Source organism: Aulonocara stuartgranti (assembly GCF_965226115.1).
Source record: "Aulonocara stuartgranti genome assembly, chromosome: 9".
Taxonomy (NCBI): Eukaryota; Metazoa; Chordata; class Actinopteri; order Cichliformes; family Cichlidae; genus Aulonocara; species Aulonocara stuartgranti.
In genome coordinates this window covers 33,883,535-33,900,903 of record NC_138960.1, presented here as the reverse complement: position 1 = coordinate 33,900,903, position 17,369 = coordinate 33,883,535, and the positions used below count along the sequence as shown (strand labels likewise).

Below are 17,369 nucleotides of genomic sequence, written 5' to 3'. Positions count from 1 at the left end.
ATCATTAAGGCAAATGAAAAGGGCTGGATGGATGAGGAAATGATGAAAGACTGGCTGAGGGAGGTGTATGTAAGGAGACCAGGTGGTTTTTTCCACGCATCACCATCGCTCTTAATCTGTGACTCTATGCGTGCCCATCTCACAGCCGATGTGAAAAAACTAGTGAAACAAATGAACTGTGAGCTTGCTGTCATTCTGGGAGGCCTGACAAAGGAACTCCAGCCGCTGGACATCGGTGTGAACCGCCCATTCAAAGTAAGGCTGCGAGCGGCCTGGGAGCGATGGATGACCGATGGAGACCACAGTTTCACCAAGAGTGGAAGGCAGCGCCGGGCGAGTTACGCCACAATTTGCCAATGGATTGTAGATGCTTGGGCTAACATGTCTGCTGGCACTGTTGTTCGAGCTTTCGCAAAAGCCGGCATCATTTCCGAGGAGCCGCACGGCACGGAAAGTGACTCTGACAGTGAAGAAAGTGAACTTGGCATGTTTGATGGAGATTTAGCGCAGCTGTTCAATTCAGACACAGAGGATGAGGACTTCGATGGGTTTGATTGATGATAAAAATGTGAGTACCAAACTCAGGTTTGCTCCCGCTTTATTTTTAAATACGCATACGGTACTTGTATGCGCCCTATGATCCAGTGCGCCTTATGTGTGTGTTAAATACAGTAATGGCACACATAACTGAGACTGTGCCTTTTAGTACAGTGCGTCTTATGGTCGTGAAAATACGGTATATAGTTAAATACTTATGTGGTCCAACACGCAAATTTGGGGGATGGGGGGTGGACAAACAAACTAAGAGACGATGTCGCTTCTCTTGTTTTATAGTTTGCTGTCGCATTTCACTCATTGGCTAACAAGACTGAAAAGCTATTCGCTTAGCAAGCATGATCCTGGGGTGTTTCTGACAGGGAAGCTCACATAAACATTACCAGGTACCAACGTGATGCATTAATTTAACTTGACATCACAAGTCCAGGGCGCTGGTGTTGTGCCAAAGTTATGGTCTGCCAAAAACAGATGTCCAGTATTTGCCAAAAAGAGATGTTTATGTAAGTACATGTTTTTTGCACACTGGTAACAGTGAAACAGTTTATTTGCAGCGTGGGATCGTTTGTATTTGGAATATGAACGGAGATTCCTGAGGATTTTGTCACACTGGACACAGATGTAGCTCTGGTGTTACGATGAGCTGAATGTGAGAAGCTTCTGTCACAGTGTCTACAGTTGTATGGTTTCTCTCCTGTGTGGATTTGTTCATGTCTCTTAAGCTGGCTGATAGTGGTGAAGGATGACCCACATTGGTCACACACGTGCTTTTTAACCCCACTGTTACAGAGTTCGTGTTTTTTGTAATTCACTCAGTGTGGGAAAGCCTCTCTCACACTCTTTGCAGTAGTTCATTTTATCTCCAGTGTGTCTACGCTGATGTATTTTCAGTCTTTCTGGTAATTGAAAGTTTTTCCACAAAGGTCACAGTGAAACTCTTTCCCACCACCACAGTGACGACAGGTTTGAGAATTGGATCCATCTGTGTCGCTCTGCTTCTAAACAAAGACACAAACACAGTAAGTCAGGGAATTCCTTCAACATTTTTATCCTGAAAATCGCCTGAAACAAAGAGCATCTCCCAATTTAATGTATTTGATGTAGAGGAACAGCAACAAGCACTGGTACTGTATAAGTTTTCTACAGTACCAGTTTTTCCTTCCCACTGTCACCAAAGTGCTTGCTCATAGGGGGTCATATGATTGTTGGGATTTTCTCTGTATCTATTATTGTAGAATCTACTGTACAATATAAAACACCTTGAGGCGACTGTTGTTGTGATTTGGCGTTATATAAATAAGATTGAATTGAATCTTGAAAATTCATGACTATGTCATAAATTGCAGGGACAAGGTTAAAAACTTGGGCGTGTGGTTCAACATGGCGCTCTCCTTCGAGTCTCATGTAAAAGAGACAACAAAGACCGCCTTTTTTCATTTGAGGAACATAGCTAAAATCAGACAAGTTTTATCAAACTACACTGCAGAGGTTCTTCTCCACGCATTTGTGTCTTCGCGTATCGATTATGGTAACGCTCTCCTTTCTGGGCTACCAAAGAAAGGTTTTAGAGGTTTACAGATGGTGCAAAATGCAGCTGCTCACATTTGAACTAAAACTGGAACATTTGAGCACAATACCCCTGCATTGAAATCACTTCATTGGCTACCTTGTGAGGTTCGACAGATTTTAAGGTCCTGCTGCTCACCTACAAGGCTTTAAATGGTTTGGCACCTTCATACCTCTCTGATCTTTTGAACCCTTATGTTCCATCCCATGCTCTCCGATCCCAGGATTCTGGTCATTCAAAAGTTCCTAGAGCCAGAAAAATAACTATTGGGGGAGCGTGCTTTTTCCTTTTCCTGCCCCGTTTTTGTGGAACAACCTCCCTCAAGATATTAGTGGAGCCTCTGTGGAGGTTTTTACAGCTAAGTTGAAGACCCACTAGTTCACCCTATCCTACACATCTTAATTATTGTTTTTAACTTTTATTGCTATGCATCACTTTCATTTATTTCTTTATTTTTAAATAGCTGTACAGAACTTTGTCTGAAAGCGCTTCATAAATAAAGTTCTTCTTCTTATGTTTTTGTTTCTTTGTTTTCTGTTTACTTTTTTATTTTGATTAGAGAAAAGGTGAGCCTAAGTCTTATTAACCTATAACAACTGTGATACTTGCTTCTACTAATAACACTCAGCTTACTGGATGAAAATAACACATTTTTTCAATCAGTTCATCCAATATAACTCCATAAGTTTACTGATCTGACTTGTTCCAAACACTCAGTCTAATATAAGAAGATAATAATATAAATACATACCTCACAGTAACTGCACTTGTAGAGTTACTTTCTGGTGTGGATCTTTTGGTGTCTTCTCAGGGAATGTGGAGATTTGAAAGTCTTATCACACAGGTCACATTTATAAGGTCTCTCGTCATTGTGGGTAAACATGTGTTGCTGTAACTGTACATCTCTTGTAAATAGTTTTCCACACTGATCACAGAAATAAACATTATGTCCAGTGTGACTGCGTAAGTGTAGATTTCGTGACTCTATACGGCGGAATGTTTTTCCACAAAAATCACATGGGTACGCTTTGCTTCCAGAGTGGGTAACTTGATGACGCTGTAAGTACGTACTGTGAGCAAAAGCTTTACCACACTGATCACAGCTGTACGCTTTAACTCCAATGTGGACGAGTTGGTGTCTTTTTAAGCCTCCAGGCTGGGTAAAAGATTTTCCACACAACTCACAGCTGTACGGTTTAATTCCACTGTGGATGAGTTGGTGTGTTTTCAGGTGTTGAGCCTGGATAAAAGATTTTCCACACAAGTCACAGCTGTACGCTGTAATTCCACTGTGGATGAGTTGGTGTGTTTTTAAGGTTTTAGCCCAGGTAAAAGATTTTCCACACAAGTCACAGCTGTACGGTTTAATTCCACTGTGGATGAGTTGGTGTGTTTTTAAGCTTCCAGGCTGGGTAAAAAATTTTCCACACAATTCACAGTTGTAGGGTTTAACTGCACTGTGGATAAGTTGGTGTGCTTTCAGGTATTGAGCCCGGGAAAAAGATTTTCCACACAAGTCACAGGGGTACGCTTTAATTCCTCTGTGGAGGAGTTGGTGTGTTTTCAGGTGTTGAGGCCGGGTAAAAGATTTTCCACACAAATCACAGTTGTAGGGTTTAACTCCACTGTGGATAAGTTGGTGTGCTTTCAGGTATGGAGCCCGGGAAAAAGATTTTCCACACAAGTCACAGCTGTACGCTTTAATTCCACTGTGGATGAGTTGGTGTGTTTTCAGGTGTTGAGCTCGGGTAAAATCCTTCCCACACTCGTCACAGCTGTATTTTTTCTCTCCCTTTCTTCTGTGAGGTTTGTCGGCCTCCTGAGAGCGCTGACTTCTCGCTCCATGTTGGTCCTGCAGTGACAGAGATACAAACAGAGGCAGTGAGTGAAATGCAGTCGTGGAACAAACTGAAACTGCCTCCATTAGTGGAATCAAAGAGGTCAAGAAACACGTTGTAGGTGTGTTACCACCACCTTCTGGTGATAGTTTCCCACTACAATGATGTGCTACAATAAGACTTGTCAAAGGGGAAAATCTTTTATGTCATAAAAATATTGTGAGTTCAACTGATGATGTTGTTGTTTCAATGTGTGCTGATAAAATATGATCTTTGTATTTTCTTGTAACTTCTGTGGTTTTTGTTTGTGAATGTAGCTTCTGTATGTATGGAGGAGCCCAGGATGGAAAAGATAAAGCTGCTGTTAACAACCAGCTGTGCACACAGTTTCAATAACAGTAACTGAGATACTTTTCTCACCTCCTGTGTTGAAGTCATTGTTTCCTCTCTAGTGGCTGAGCTGAGTCCAAATGGCTGAAACTGTTCCTCTGCTGCTCCACCAGACTCTTCTCCTCCTGTTACTCAGCTGGGACACAAAAGTATAGATATGTATTTTATCCCTGGCAAGAAGAAGCAGAGCAAATAAACATTACGACACTCATCAGTAACAATACCTATGAAGGAGGAGTGGAGCAGGACCGGAATACAGTATTCGGAAAGGCACACAAAAAAAACAAACAAAAAAACAAAACAATTAATTTCTTTACGAATATTTATTTCGAACAAATACTTAAAAAATATTTATATTTGGGAACAAGGGAAAACTTTATATGAAACAGCTGAGTTTCCTTGAGAGACTGCAGAACAGTACTGGATGAGTGAGTGACGTGTGAAAGAGGTGACTGACACAGGCTGCTCCACACAGCGACAGAGACGGCTCGGCTGAGTGAAAAAAAACACTGAACTGCATCACTATTTTTGTTCAATAGATTTTTTGGACCTTAACTGTGTTCTGGAGGCAGTTTATAGGTTTCGCGAAGATCGGGAGATTATTTCATTACGCTGCACTATTGACATCTGCATTCGGGTGCTCTTATGTTCACTCTGTTTACGTAGCTCTGTTAGCTTGGTAATTTAGACAACAGGCTGTTGACAGAGTAACGATAAAGTTCGGCAAAAAGGTTAAAACAATGATTGTGTCGAATGTATGCACTTGTGCGAGCTATATAGTACATTTAGGTTACTTAGGTATTTCAACCTATGCTAAGGTTAACCTTAGTTGTTGGTTTAACCATGGTTGAGGCAATGGCTGTTATGTTATTTTCTTTTCAGTGACGTTACATGTTCATTGCTGGATTTATGGAAAGAAAAAATCAACTAATACTGCCTATCCATAGTTGCTATAATGGATACAATTAAAGAATACTTACACTATAACATTAATTACAAGCGTAACACAAAAAATTGATTTTTATGCCCAGCTTGAATTTTACTCAAATACAAATACTTTTCCCCCCTCAATAAATACAAATACAGATACTGGCTGCTTTGCACATCTCTACTATGAAGCTTCAAGGTGAAATCCCAGGAGCAACTACAAAAAGAAAGTCATCAGCTGCCTACAAGAACTTGAAAGGGAAAAGGCCACTGAGTAGGGCTGGGCGATATGGCCTAAAATTCATAAGGTGATATAATTTGAAGCATGTGCGGTAACGATATATATCGTGATATATTCTTTTCTTCTGTATAACGTATTTTCCACACTAAAAATCCTTTAATTTTCTCAAAAATCGAGAGTGTGCCTTATGTATGAATTCTGGTTGTGCTTACTGACCTCGAACCGATTTCTGCGTGCAGAAATCTGTTAAAAAAATGTTTTAGTACGGTGGTTCCCGACAAGATGGCAGTCTGAAAAGAGTTGCTCTGCAACTTGCACACTGAAAATAGATACAGTAATAGCATGCACCGTCTTTTTTGGAACATTGTGTATTGGCACATGTATGTGAAATGCCCTTAAATAACTAGCCTTTGTGAACTAATGCGGAAACGGCAAACCAGAAGGGCGCAGCGTGCTAAAGACCCTCCGACTGAACAACAAGCTAAAACTACTAAGAAAATGGATGCCTACGTCAGCAGGCCTCAGGAAGACCCAGCCGCTGCGACGTGTGTAGCCTCGGGAGGAGAATTAACACTAAACGAGTTGGTTGCGGAGTTAAGAATCATTCGGACATCGACAAATAATATTGAAAAGGACACGAAACAGATAAAAACGACTGTTCAGGAGATCGAAGGTAAAATCAATGCGTTGAGTGCCCGCATGGAAGAAGTGGAAAGTCGGGTTGCAACTCTTGAGGAGGCAACCCATGCGTCAGAGCAACAATTACCCACTATTCAAGAAGAAATTAAGAACTTACGGAACCATATTGAAGATCTGGACAACAGAGGACGGCGCTGTAATATCAGGATAATTGGTATACCTGAGTTAATAGAAGGAGAGGATATGATCAAGTTCTTACAGCGGGAGATCCCCATAATGTTGGATTTAACTTTGGAGCCCCGTACGCTAGATATACAGCGAGCGCATCGTGTTCCTATGGGTCCACCGAAACGGAGTAGGAGAGAGGGAGAACGACCGCGGCCTGTTATGGCTAACTTACTCCGTTATCGGGATAAGGAAGACATCCTTCGGGCGGCCAGAGAGAAAGGCCAGATTCTATGGCGTGGGGCGAAGATAATGTTTTTTCCGGATTACTCCCGACGAACCATGGACCGGCGCATGTCTTTCAAACAAATTAAGTTGGAGTTGAGAGAAAAAGGAGTGGAATACTCGCTGCTTTTCCCCGCTACTCTAGAAATAAAACGCAATGGAGCAAGGCACAGATTTTCTTCACCGGAGGAGGCTGCAAAATTTATTAAGAATATGTTCCCTTAAGATAAGTGACACTTTCTGCCTTTTTTTTTGTTTTGTTTTGTGATCGGGGATGGTGAAGTACTTTACCATATGTAAGTGCGTTTAACGTGTTGTTAGATGGGTTTGGTGCAGGGATTTTCTTTTTTTTTTTCCCTTTTACTCGATTAATTTAAATATCCCTATAAACTACTAGTTATGTGCTGGGTTGCTAGCCGGGCACCGGTGACCACCAACCCTGGGTTTTCCAGTGTTAGCAAGAATTAGTCTTGCCTTTTGTTTTTTCCTTTTTTCTGGCTGGAGTTTTGCTGGAGCTGTTTTCAGTTTGTTTCTATTTATTTTGAGTCCTTGTATTTATAAATTGGTTTATCTTCACATAAAACCACCCTCTATAATGGATATATTTATGAATTGGAGTATTATATGGAATTCCACATTGTAACATGGATAGACAGACAGATTTCAAAATAGCCAGCTGGAATGTTAAGGGGTTGAATAATGGGATTAAGAGGAAGAAAATATTAACATATTTAAAGTTATCAAGAGTTGATATAGCCTTTATTCAAGAAACACACATGTGTAAGTCAGAAACTTTAAAACTTAAATGTTCCTGGGTAGGTAAAGTCTTTTCCAGTCCTGGAACTGGTAAAAGCAGGGGAGTGTCGGTTCTGATTCATAAAGCAGTTAGCTTTACTGAAACAAAAGTAATACCAGATAAGGAAGGTAGATTTATATTGGTTTATGGACAATTACTGGACACACCAATAATTTTATGTTTTTATGTAATATCTATGCACCTAATGCGGACATACCCGCCTTTTTTCATAACCTGTCACAGTATCTTTTGGAATTAGAAGGTGCACAAATAGTGGTAGGAGGAGATTTTAATCAAATACTGGATCAAGACCTAGATAGATCACTTCCTAGGAGAGGCACAGAGAGTAAATCTGTAGTTGCCATAAGGCAGATGACCTCAGATTTGGGTCTGAATGATATTTGGCGGACAATGCATCCAGAAGGCAGGGAATATTCATTTTACTCTCCGCCTCACTACTTTCTTATTTCTGAAGCCTTAGTGAATAATTCTATAGATTCAAGTATTGGTAATATAGTAATTTCGGACCATGCGCCAATTTTTCTATGTCTTGGAAATATTTTACAGATTCCTCCAAGCCGCAGATGGCGTTTAAATGTGTCCTTAATTAAAGACTCTGGTTTTATTAAATTGATAAGAGATGAAATACAATTTTACAAACAGACAAATAATCGAGAGGACACTACATTGGCTACTTGGTGGGATGCTATGAAGGCATACTTAAGGGGGAGAATAATTTCTTACGCTTCCTTTAAAAAGAAGGCAGCTAACAAGAATATCATTACGTTAGAAGCCAAATTAAAGGCACTTGAGGCAGTACATTCCCATACAAAAGACAGAGTTACGTTGAATAAAATCGTTAAAGTTAAATATGAGTTGAATGTACTGTACAACAGAAAGGCAGAATACGCTTTATTTCGCATTAATCAAGCATATTGGGAAATGGGAGAAAAGCCGAGTCGTTTATTAGTATACCGTCTTAAACAGAAAGACAGTATGAACCATATCCCAGGCATACGACAATCAGATGGGGTTATTTCAACTTCTATTAGACATATAAATGATGGATTCAGGGCCTTTTACAATAATCTTTATTCTACACAAGGTAGTTTAGATGAACAGAAATTCGAAGCATTTTTTACTGATTTAAACCTGCCACAGCTTTCTACTACTGACCAGCTGATTATAGATGCTCCAATTACAGTGGAGGAGATTACCCATGCAATTAACAGTATGCCACTTAATAAAGCTCCAGGATTAGATGGGTTACCATTGGATTTCTATAGAGCATTTGAAGATATGTTAAGTCCCATGTTGCTCGATGTTTATAATGAGGCGTTCAAAGTAGGCTCATTACCTCAGTCAATGCACTCTGGACTTATAACATTTATTCTTAAAACTGGGAAAGACCCTTTAGACCCAAGTGGTTACCGCCCTATATCTTTGCTGAATTCTGACCAAAAAATCTTGGCAAAGGTCTTAGCGGGCCGATTAAAAGCAGTAATGGCAAAAATAATTCATGCAGACCAATCTGGTTTTGTTCCAAACCGCTATGGTTCAGATAATATTAGACAGTTGGTTTATTTGCAAAATTATGTATATGATTCAGTATATCCAACAGTGGCCCTATCGCTGGATGCTGCAAAAGCTTTTGATTGTGTTGAGTGGGATTATCTGTTTAAGACATTAGAAAAGTTCGTTTTTGGTGATAATTTTATTAGGTGGATAAAGATATTATAAGATTCGCCTTCAGCGCGAGTATTGACGAATGGGCTCATATCAGACCTATTCCTTTTACAGAGATCCACAAGACAGGGTTGTCCCCTTAGCCCCGGTCTCTTTGTAATTGCTATAGAGCCTCTGGCACAAAAACTGAGAAATAATGTAAATATATTTGGAATTTCGATGGGTAATAGTCAACATAAGCTTCTATTATATGCAGATGATATGTTGTTACTTATGACCCAGCCTGGGAAGTCAATTCAAGCCCTATTAGAACGTATAGAAAGCTTTACGCTGCTTTCAGGGTATCGTGTTAACTGGGATAAATCAGAGGCAATGCCTATGTCAGGACACTGCCCCCATACTTTATTTAAACAGTGGGAGTTTCGGTGGTCCGTGAATGGTTTGAGGTATTTGGGGATACAAATTACCTCGGATTACACTAAGATGGTTCAAGCAAATATGGAGCCAATGATTGAAAGAATAAAAATGGAATTTGGTAGATGGTCCAGAGTGCGTCTCACAATATGGGGTAAAATTAGTTGTATTAAGATGATGACTGCACCCATGATCTTTTATATTTTATCTAATATTCCATTACACATTCCAGATAAGTATTTCAAAGATCTAGACTTTTTGATCCGGCAGTTTCTTTGGGGTAGTTCACCACATCGTTTAAGTATTAGGAAACTTCAAGCGAGTGTAAAACAAGGAGGTTTTTCATTGCCTAATTTCCAATGGTATTATTGGGTGATGAACGTGAAACAACTTAGAGCTTGGTTACCTACTGCACCAGTTAAACCCATCTGGTCCCATATAGAGACGGAAGTTAATGGCGGTATTTCTCCTTGGAGGGAGCTGTTTGATACCAGTCATAAAACTACCCATCCTATAATTGCAAACGCGAAGACATTGTGGTGTAAATTACATAGGGCGGGTCGCTGGGACTTTATTAAATCACCTTCGGCAACCTTATGGGGGAATAAAAGAATTTTAATTGGAGGGACATCGGTTGACTGGCTACAGTGGCGTAAAGCAGGCATCCTTAATGTATCAGATTTATTTGACTGTGGGACTAAATGTCTTTTAAGCTTTGATAAAATTGTGGAGTTATATAAGTTGAAGCGTAATCAATTCTGGAGATATGTCCAAATACATAGTTCATTATCGAAGTGGCTGGGAACCCCCTTGAGTTGTCCTGTGGGCAGCCCTGTGGAAGTCCTGCTCTCAAGATCACCCTTGGGTAAAGGCATTACCTCTAAGATTTATCACTTATTGCAAGAACGGTCAGCTGACCCTCTCCTTAAAGTTAAGGGCTACTGGGCCCAGGACATGGCATTGGACATATCTTCAGTTGAATGGGATTCATGTTTTCAAAGTGTTAATACTATGTATAAAGAAACAGGCAGTAGATTTATTCAACTTAAGATAATCCATTGGTGGCATCGAACACCGCAACAATTGTATAAATGGAACCTGGCCTCTACGGACGAATGTTGATGTGATGGTCAAAATGCCTCGATTTTACATATCTTATGGAGCTGTTCGGCACTTCGAGATTGGTGGGAAAATATAATGGAGGTAATTTTCAGTGTTTTAAAAAGGAGATTTGGTATCTCACCAAAACTGTCCATACTTGGTATAACCACAGAACTTTCTGATGGAGATTTTTCTAGTTATACAAAAAGATGGATTATTCTGGCTCTTACTACGGCCAAACAGGTCCTACTAAGACATTGGCGGAAAAAGAACCCCCCTCCCTATGAAGAGTGGCTAAAGACAATGGCTAAGTTGGCGTCTTGTGAAAAAGTGACTTATGGTTTATTAGATAAATTGCATCAATATGATTGTATTTGGTCCCCCTTTACAAGCTGGCTTTCTGTAACTTGAAGAACAGAAGAGTAATGATAGAGTGGTGGTGTGGGGATTGGTGTGCGAAGAAAGAATAGGATAACTTTCCTTTGGTTGTTTTTTTTTTGTTTCTGTTGTTGTGTTTTGTTGTTGTTTGTTGTTGTTTGTTTGTTTTTTAAACTATTTATTTATGTAGTTATTCTTAAGTTCTGTTATTGAAGTTTAAAATGAAATAAATAAAAATTGTTGATGACAAAAAAAAAAAATATTTTAGTACAACTTTGGTAAGCCGCACAGCTTGATGGATTGTCAGAGCATTATGGCTGCCGTAGTGAAAAGCTTCGCGGAGTAATCTGGGTCCAAAACTCCGTCAACTTCAGGTCCCAAAGTCAAACGAATACTAAGAGTTAAAAACGGTCTAAATTCTTTCATCTTTAATTAAATCATCAGCGTTGCTGCTTTATCGGGTGTAACAATTAAGTTTTACATCGATGCATCCATGAAAACAGAATTTATTAAATTTAACAGAGATAGAAGTTAACAGGAAGTTAGCTCGCTAGTTTACACCTAAACATGACATGTTCTAAGAGATTTTTGAAACTAATTCAAACGTACAGCTCTGCTATCACTTCCAACATAAATGAAGACAGAAAACTAAACAGCAGTGGCCTTTGAGGGGTTACTGAAGTTTGACTACCTGATATATAATGTTGTGCTACGTGATTGCTAGCGACACAGCTATGTTAGCATAACATTAGCACAATGAAGCTGGAGGATGAACGCCAACTTTTTTTCCACTCATTAAAAGTTAACGTGAGGGATTCTGCTGGTCAGGGACAAATGCAATCGTATAGCAGGATGCTGTACACGGGCCAAACTTCAGTCAGGAGAACAACTGAGATTATTCATCCACAATACGAGGTTAGTTATTAATATACTGCAACAACATGGGAATAGAGCAGCTGCGAGAGAATTCAACATTAATGAATCAATGTTACGGAAGTGGAGGAAGCGCAGTTTTTGGCTTTCCCCAAATTTCAAAAGGGCTTCATCTCTTTGCTATGACTGTCGCCATAATTTGCAGATGATAATGGTTTTAGCCGCTGCGATGCTTTCGACCAAAACAGGCGCAGCTTGATGACATCATCAACATGCGCTATCGCGATAGAGCGATATAGTCAAAATCTCTATCGTTGGTCAAATTTATATTGTTTCTATCGTATATCGTTTATATCGCCCACCCCTACCACTGAGCTCCCTGCATACCACCACCTTTACCCAGGGGATGCTACACCCTGTATATATTTCAAAATAAAAAATAGCTCAGTTTCCTACAATGGCGGCAGCCAGTTAGTTTTAATATTACTCTTATTATTCTTTCTGGGTCACAAAATAAACGTTTAACATCTTTTTTGTCTTTCACTACTCAGGTTAAACATGATATATGAGTCACTTGGATAACTTAGAAATGTTATTGTTTGGCTTTTTTTAGTATTTTATTTGTTCCTGAGTAAATCGGTTTGGCTGAGATTAAAGTTATAGTTTTTACACAGCTGAATAAACGTCAAGCAGACAGCTGATTATCAGAAGTGTGAGATGCTCGAGAATATACTCCGATGTAGACGGCTGAGTTTATTAAACTCCACCGAAACAATCTGCAAATGTAATTAAAATGTAATAAAAATGGTAAAATGGTAAATGGCCTGTATTTGTATAGTGCTTTACTAGTCCCTAAGGACCCCAATTGACCACATTCCTATAACGATCCCACACACATTAGGTGGTACTCCATTATAACACAAAATTCCTGTATTTAACACATCACCAAGACCATCTGTGACAGCGTTCATGTTTTACAACAACTAAAAGGGAAACAGAAAATACACACTGATATATTACATACATACGAATTTATAAGTTAAATATAGTGTACAATAACCAAGCTGTTATCAACCATCATTAACTATTGAACCTGCATTTTTGTTGAAGCAGTCTTCAGAAATGGGAAATTATTACATTCAGAAATCACATAATTTCCACATTCATGGCTGCATCAGCAGATATTCAAAAATACATAATTAAAATCACCTTGTTACCTGCAAACATTAAACGTGTTCTCAGGTACATTTGTGATCATTTTCAAGTTGTATGGCTTTAACAATGTGACATTTTCTCCCAAAATCACAATACCATCTCATTCCTTTTTGTAGAGGCAGGCATTTTAAAATGTTTACATTTTTAGGTCTTTATTTATTTAACTTTTTTACAATCCCAACCAGCACAGTCACTGGGTACTTTTGTGATTGTTTTCCTTCTCTATAAGGGACAGGTTCAAAGGTTAAAGGTCTCTCTTACTTTCAGTGCTGCCACATGTGGATTTAAGTCCGCACTGCACTGTGTGTGTCTGTTGTTCAATGTTGTTCAACAATTTCTACAAGAAAGCGGCTGGACTTCTTTAAGTTTGGTAAAACACGTTTCACCGCTCATACAAACCATTATGACGGAATTATAGAAAACACTGCATCAAAAACACAAAAAAAGTTGTTTCAGACATGTTGATCTCAGCAAAGGAGAATCACACCAAAACTTTCTTTGTGAGTACGGGCAGCTGCACCTAAAGGCACAATGAATAGCGAGCACACATTGAACCGTACATAACGCTGTAGGGGCGTAAGGTCTTTTAATCGTGGATGTAGTCAACGCGGTAAATACAAATGAGGCTGTAGAGGTTTGGTGCAGGCAGAAAAACAGCTGCAGGGACAATGAAAAGACTTTTCTGCTCCAACTTCTCCCAGCATGCTGAGCTAATGATTAGTTGGTGTTTTTCTCCAAACACTCTCTCACTCTTCTCTCAACGTGTTCACAATAAACTGTGAACAGACACCGAGGAGAGCAGCAGAAGACCTCATTCAGGAGCTAAACTCAACATGAACTGAACTCACAGTAAAGTTAGCTCGGTGCTTACCTTTAGATGAGCCCACAAACCGAGAGAAACTCCGCGATGAAGCTGCAACTCTTTCCAAACACAGGAAACAGATCAGGGAGCAGAGACCCACGTGGTTCACGCTGATCTCAGCTACGATCCAGGAGACAAGGGTGGGCAGATCGATGCAGATATCGATCAGGACGTTGGTAGTGGTTTATGATCGATTCTTTAGTTTGTTTCTCTCCTCTAAGTTCACTACTTTACTCCCGTTTCATGAAAAAGCAGCTCTCTCTGCTCGACTCCTCTCTTGCACACATGCTTTGCTCCGCCCCATTTTCTGCTCTGCTGTGATTCGTTGCTGTGCGGTCACGTGACTCAGAAGCTACATTTGGGGGGTGTCCAAATTCATGAGCCGCGTCCTCTTTTTTTTTTTTTTAAATAAACTTTATTAAGAAACAGTATACTGAACATGTATACAACCAGAACAAAATTATTATATATGCCAGAGGGTGTGATACAAAGAATTACAAACATTCAAATAATTTGTAATTACTACAAATAGTAATAGTTTTCATAGCCTTTTTGTTGAGTGATCCACTAATCAATTTTATGTAACATAAAACATCATTATAGTAATGTTTAAAATTAGGTTTTTTGTTACTGTATTTGCATTTGTGAAAATAAAATTTAGCTAAGATAACTAACAAGTTTATTATAAAGTAAGCATCTTCTTTTTTTTGCCTTCGAAAGAAACAAAATACAAGATTTTCCCATTTCACAGTAAAGTCTTTATAGAGATGTCCAGCAATGAATCTACTGAAGTCTTTCCAAAATGTTCTAGCGTATGAACAGATCCAGAAAAGGTGTTGCACAGTCTCAGGATGGCTTCCACAAAATCCACAGTTCACATTTATGTCCCTTTTGAACTTTGTCACGTAATGATTAGCAGGATAAAATTTATGCAGTATTTTAAATGAGACTTCCTTCACTTTATTCGTTACCAGTTACTTGTTAGGAATTGTCCATACTCTTTTCCAGTTAATGTTACTGACAAAGAAATTCCAATAAGAGACCACATGTGGAATAGTTAGAGATTCTGTCTGGAACAAAGCACGGATATTCTTATTACTTTTACTGTGGTTTGTTAGACAGATTCTTCCTATGTGTGAATCTAAAGGGTTGGGGAGAGAAACAGATGATATGCAAGGTTGAATACCTTTAAACAGCATTATAATACCCGTAGGTATTGCATCAAATAATATGGCATATTCTTTGGGTGTGGCTGGAAATTTATAGGTGTTTAAGAATTCTGAATAGGACATAAGCTGCCCATTAGGATTAAACAGCTGATTCACTAAAACAATCCGTTTCTCAACCCACCTAGAAAAAAAAAAGATTTATTTTTATACACTATGTTCCTATTATTCCAAATTGAATACGTATGGGGTGTAAAGTTGTGTTTATATATAAGGGACCAAGCTAATAGAACTTGTTTGTGAAGCATCGAAAGGTTTTCTGGAAGCTTATCTATATTATAATCACAACCTAAGATAACTTAGACCACCAAACTTCCAAATGGATACCGGATTTTTAAGAAAATGTTTAGCCCAATTAATCTTAAATGTATTGTTTAGAGTAGTAAAATCCAAAACATTGAGGCCACCGTGTTCATAGTCATTCATCAATACACTTTTTCTGATGTAATGTAATGTGTCCTGTTTTTCCAGAGGAAGTTGAAGAGCATTCGGTCGATATCCTTACAAGTTTTGCCGTCCACATGCAGAGAAATTGCTGCATAAGTCAGTCGACACAGACCTTCTGCTTTTGAGAGCAATACCCTTCCTCTTAAACTTAAATCTCTCTGCAACCATTGATTTAATTTGGTTTGAGATTTTTTAATAATTGGGGGACAATTTAGTAAAATTCTGTCTTTTGGATCTTTGCAGATAATCAGACCTAAATATGCTGCTTCATTTTTAACTGTTATATTACAAATACTCTGAACATTACACTCTTTGACAGGCAATAATTGACATTTATTTAAGTTTAGGACCAATCCAGACCCTTTTGAGAAATCCTCTATTACGTGTAAAGCAATTGGCACTTGGCTGGCATTTTTAAGAAAAATTGTGGTATCAGGCTATGACAGCGTTGATGGAGTTTTTAAATTGTGTTGATCGGCCACGTAAAACCAGAGTTATGTTAAAAATATATGAAATATTTGGTTTTCTTCCTGAATACTATCATTGTTTATATTTACTGCGGGAAGAAACGGTAAAAACTGTGTTTCATAAGGAAAATGCCATAAAGCACTTTCCACCTGTGATCGAAGACAACACCAAAAAACCCCACCCTTTCCTAATGGTCAAAAAATGTACCATGTCGACCAATCAAAAGATTCCAGATAGCAAGACGACATTGAATCGATGTTGATTTTTCATCCAATCCGTCGTTATGGTCAGGGTTGAAATGTCACTGTTGTAACAACATTGAAATACTGTGGTAAACCCATGGTCTTACTATAGGGACGTTGAAATGATGTTGATTTACCGTTGTTTTTTTGTCATTGATATTTGATCTATTTGTAGTTGACCAGGTGACAACAACAATGTGGAGAAAACGTCTATTTATAGTTGACCATCATTCCGCGCCGGACACCATCAAAAAGCCATCGATTTCTAGTAGTGCATTAAATTGCATTGCAACTGAGCGGGTATAAAGTACCGGAGAAAGTAGATTTATTGTTCTTTTGTTATCAATGACTTTGGTCTAGTTCACCAGCTTTGAAAAATCGTGTCGACCTGCAATTTATGTATAGTTGAGCGGGAAATTAAAGCAGCGATCACTTGGACTATTCCGCAGCACCCCTCTCACAGTGGTACATCCCTCCAGGTAACCATTGTCTTGTACAGTAGAGCGGGACATTAGATTTACTCTCAGCGGAATTGACCGGAGAAGGCATCAGTTCATGCACTGCACTGGCCTGCACCACGATTAGTATAAGGTAAGAATGAATGAATTTTCTTCTATTTGTTATTTCCACAGTTGCATTTGAATAACAGTAAAAAACTCGTTAATGTACAGTTTCTGACAAAATGTGGGAGCCCGAAATTGTGTCCACTTTTCATCTTACAACTCAGCTGGAGTTTCATACTTTTCTGTTATATTCTGTTACAAAGCTAGCCTAACGCTTCGAGGGTTCCTTTGTTAGCCTTGCCGTCGCCTCGGCCACCATTGACCCAGACTGTCGCTCTGTCTTTGCCTTTTTGCATAGTACTAAAAAAAAAATAGTGTAAATCTGTGATATATGATTGGTAAATGTAAAGGTAACTGTATAAATGTGTTCAATGACTTTGTTACTTTTGATGATTGGAGAGCACCCGCTTCAATTCGCACACGAAAACTTTAGACTCAGTTCGAATGCTCACGCGGCATGTCCACGTGACTTTACGTTGCACGCTCACCTT

At 39.0% G+C, this 17,369-nt stretch overlaps 1 protein-coding gene across 1 annotated transcript in view; it reads right to left on the bottom strand.

Moving 5' to 3' along the window:
- LOC309714157 (uncharacterized protein) overlaps nt 1-14,254 on the bottom strand; it is a 53,412-nt gene extending 39,158 nt beyond the window's left edge. The window contains exon 1 of the mRNA XM_082546386.1: nt 13,942-14,254. The gene's annotated coding sequence lies outside the window, so the exon portion shown is untranslated. The remainder of the gene's footprint in view (nt 1-13,941) is intronic.
- Nucleotides 14,255-17,369: the final 3,115 nt, after the last annotated feature.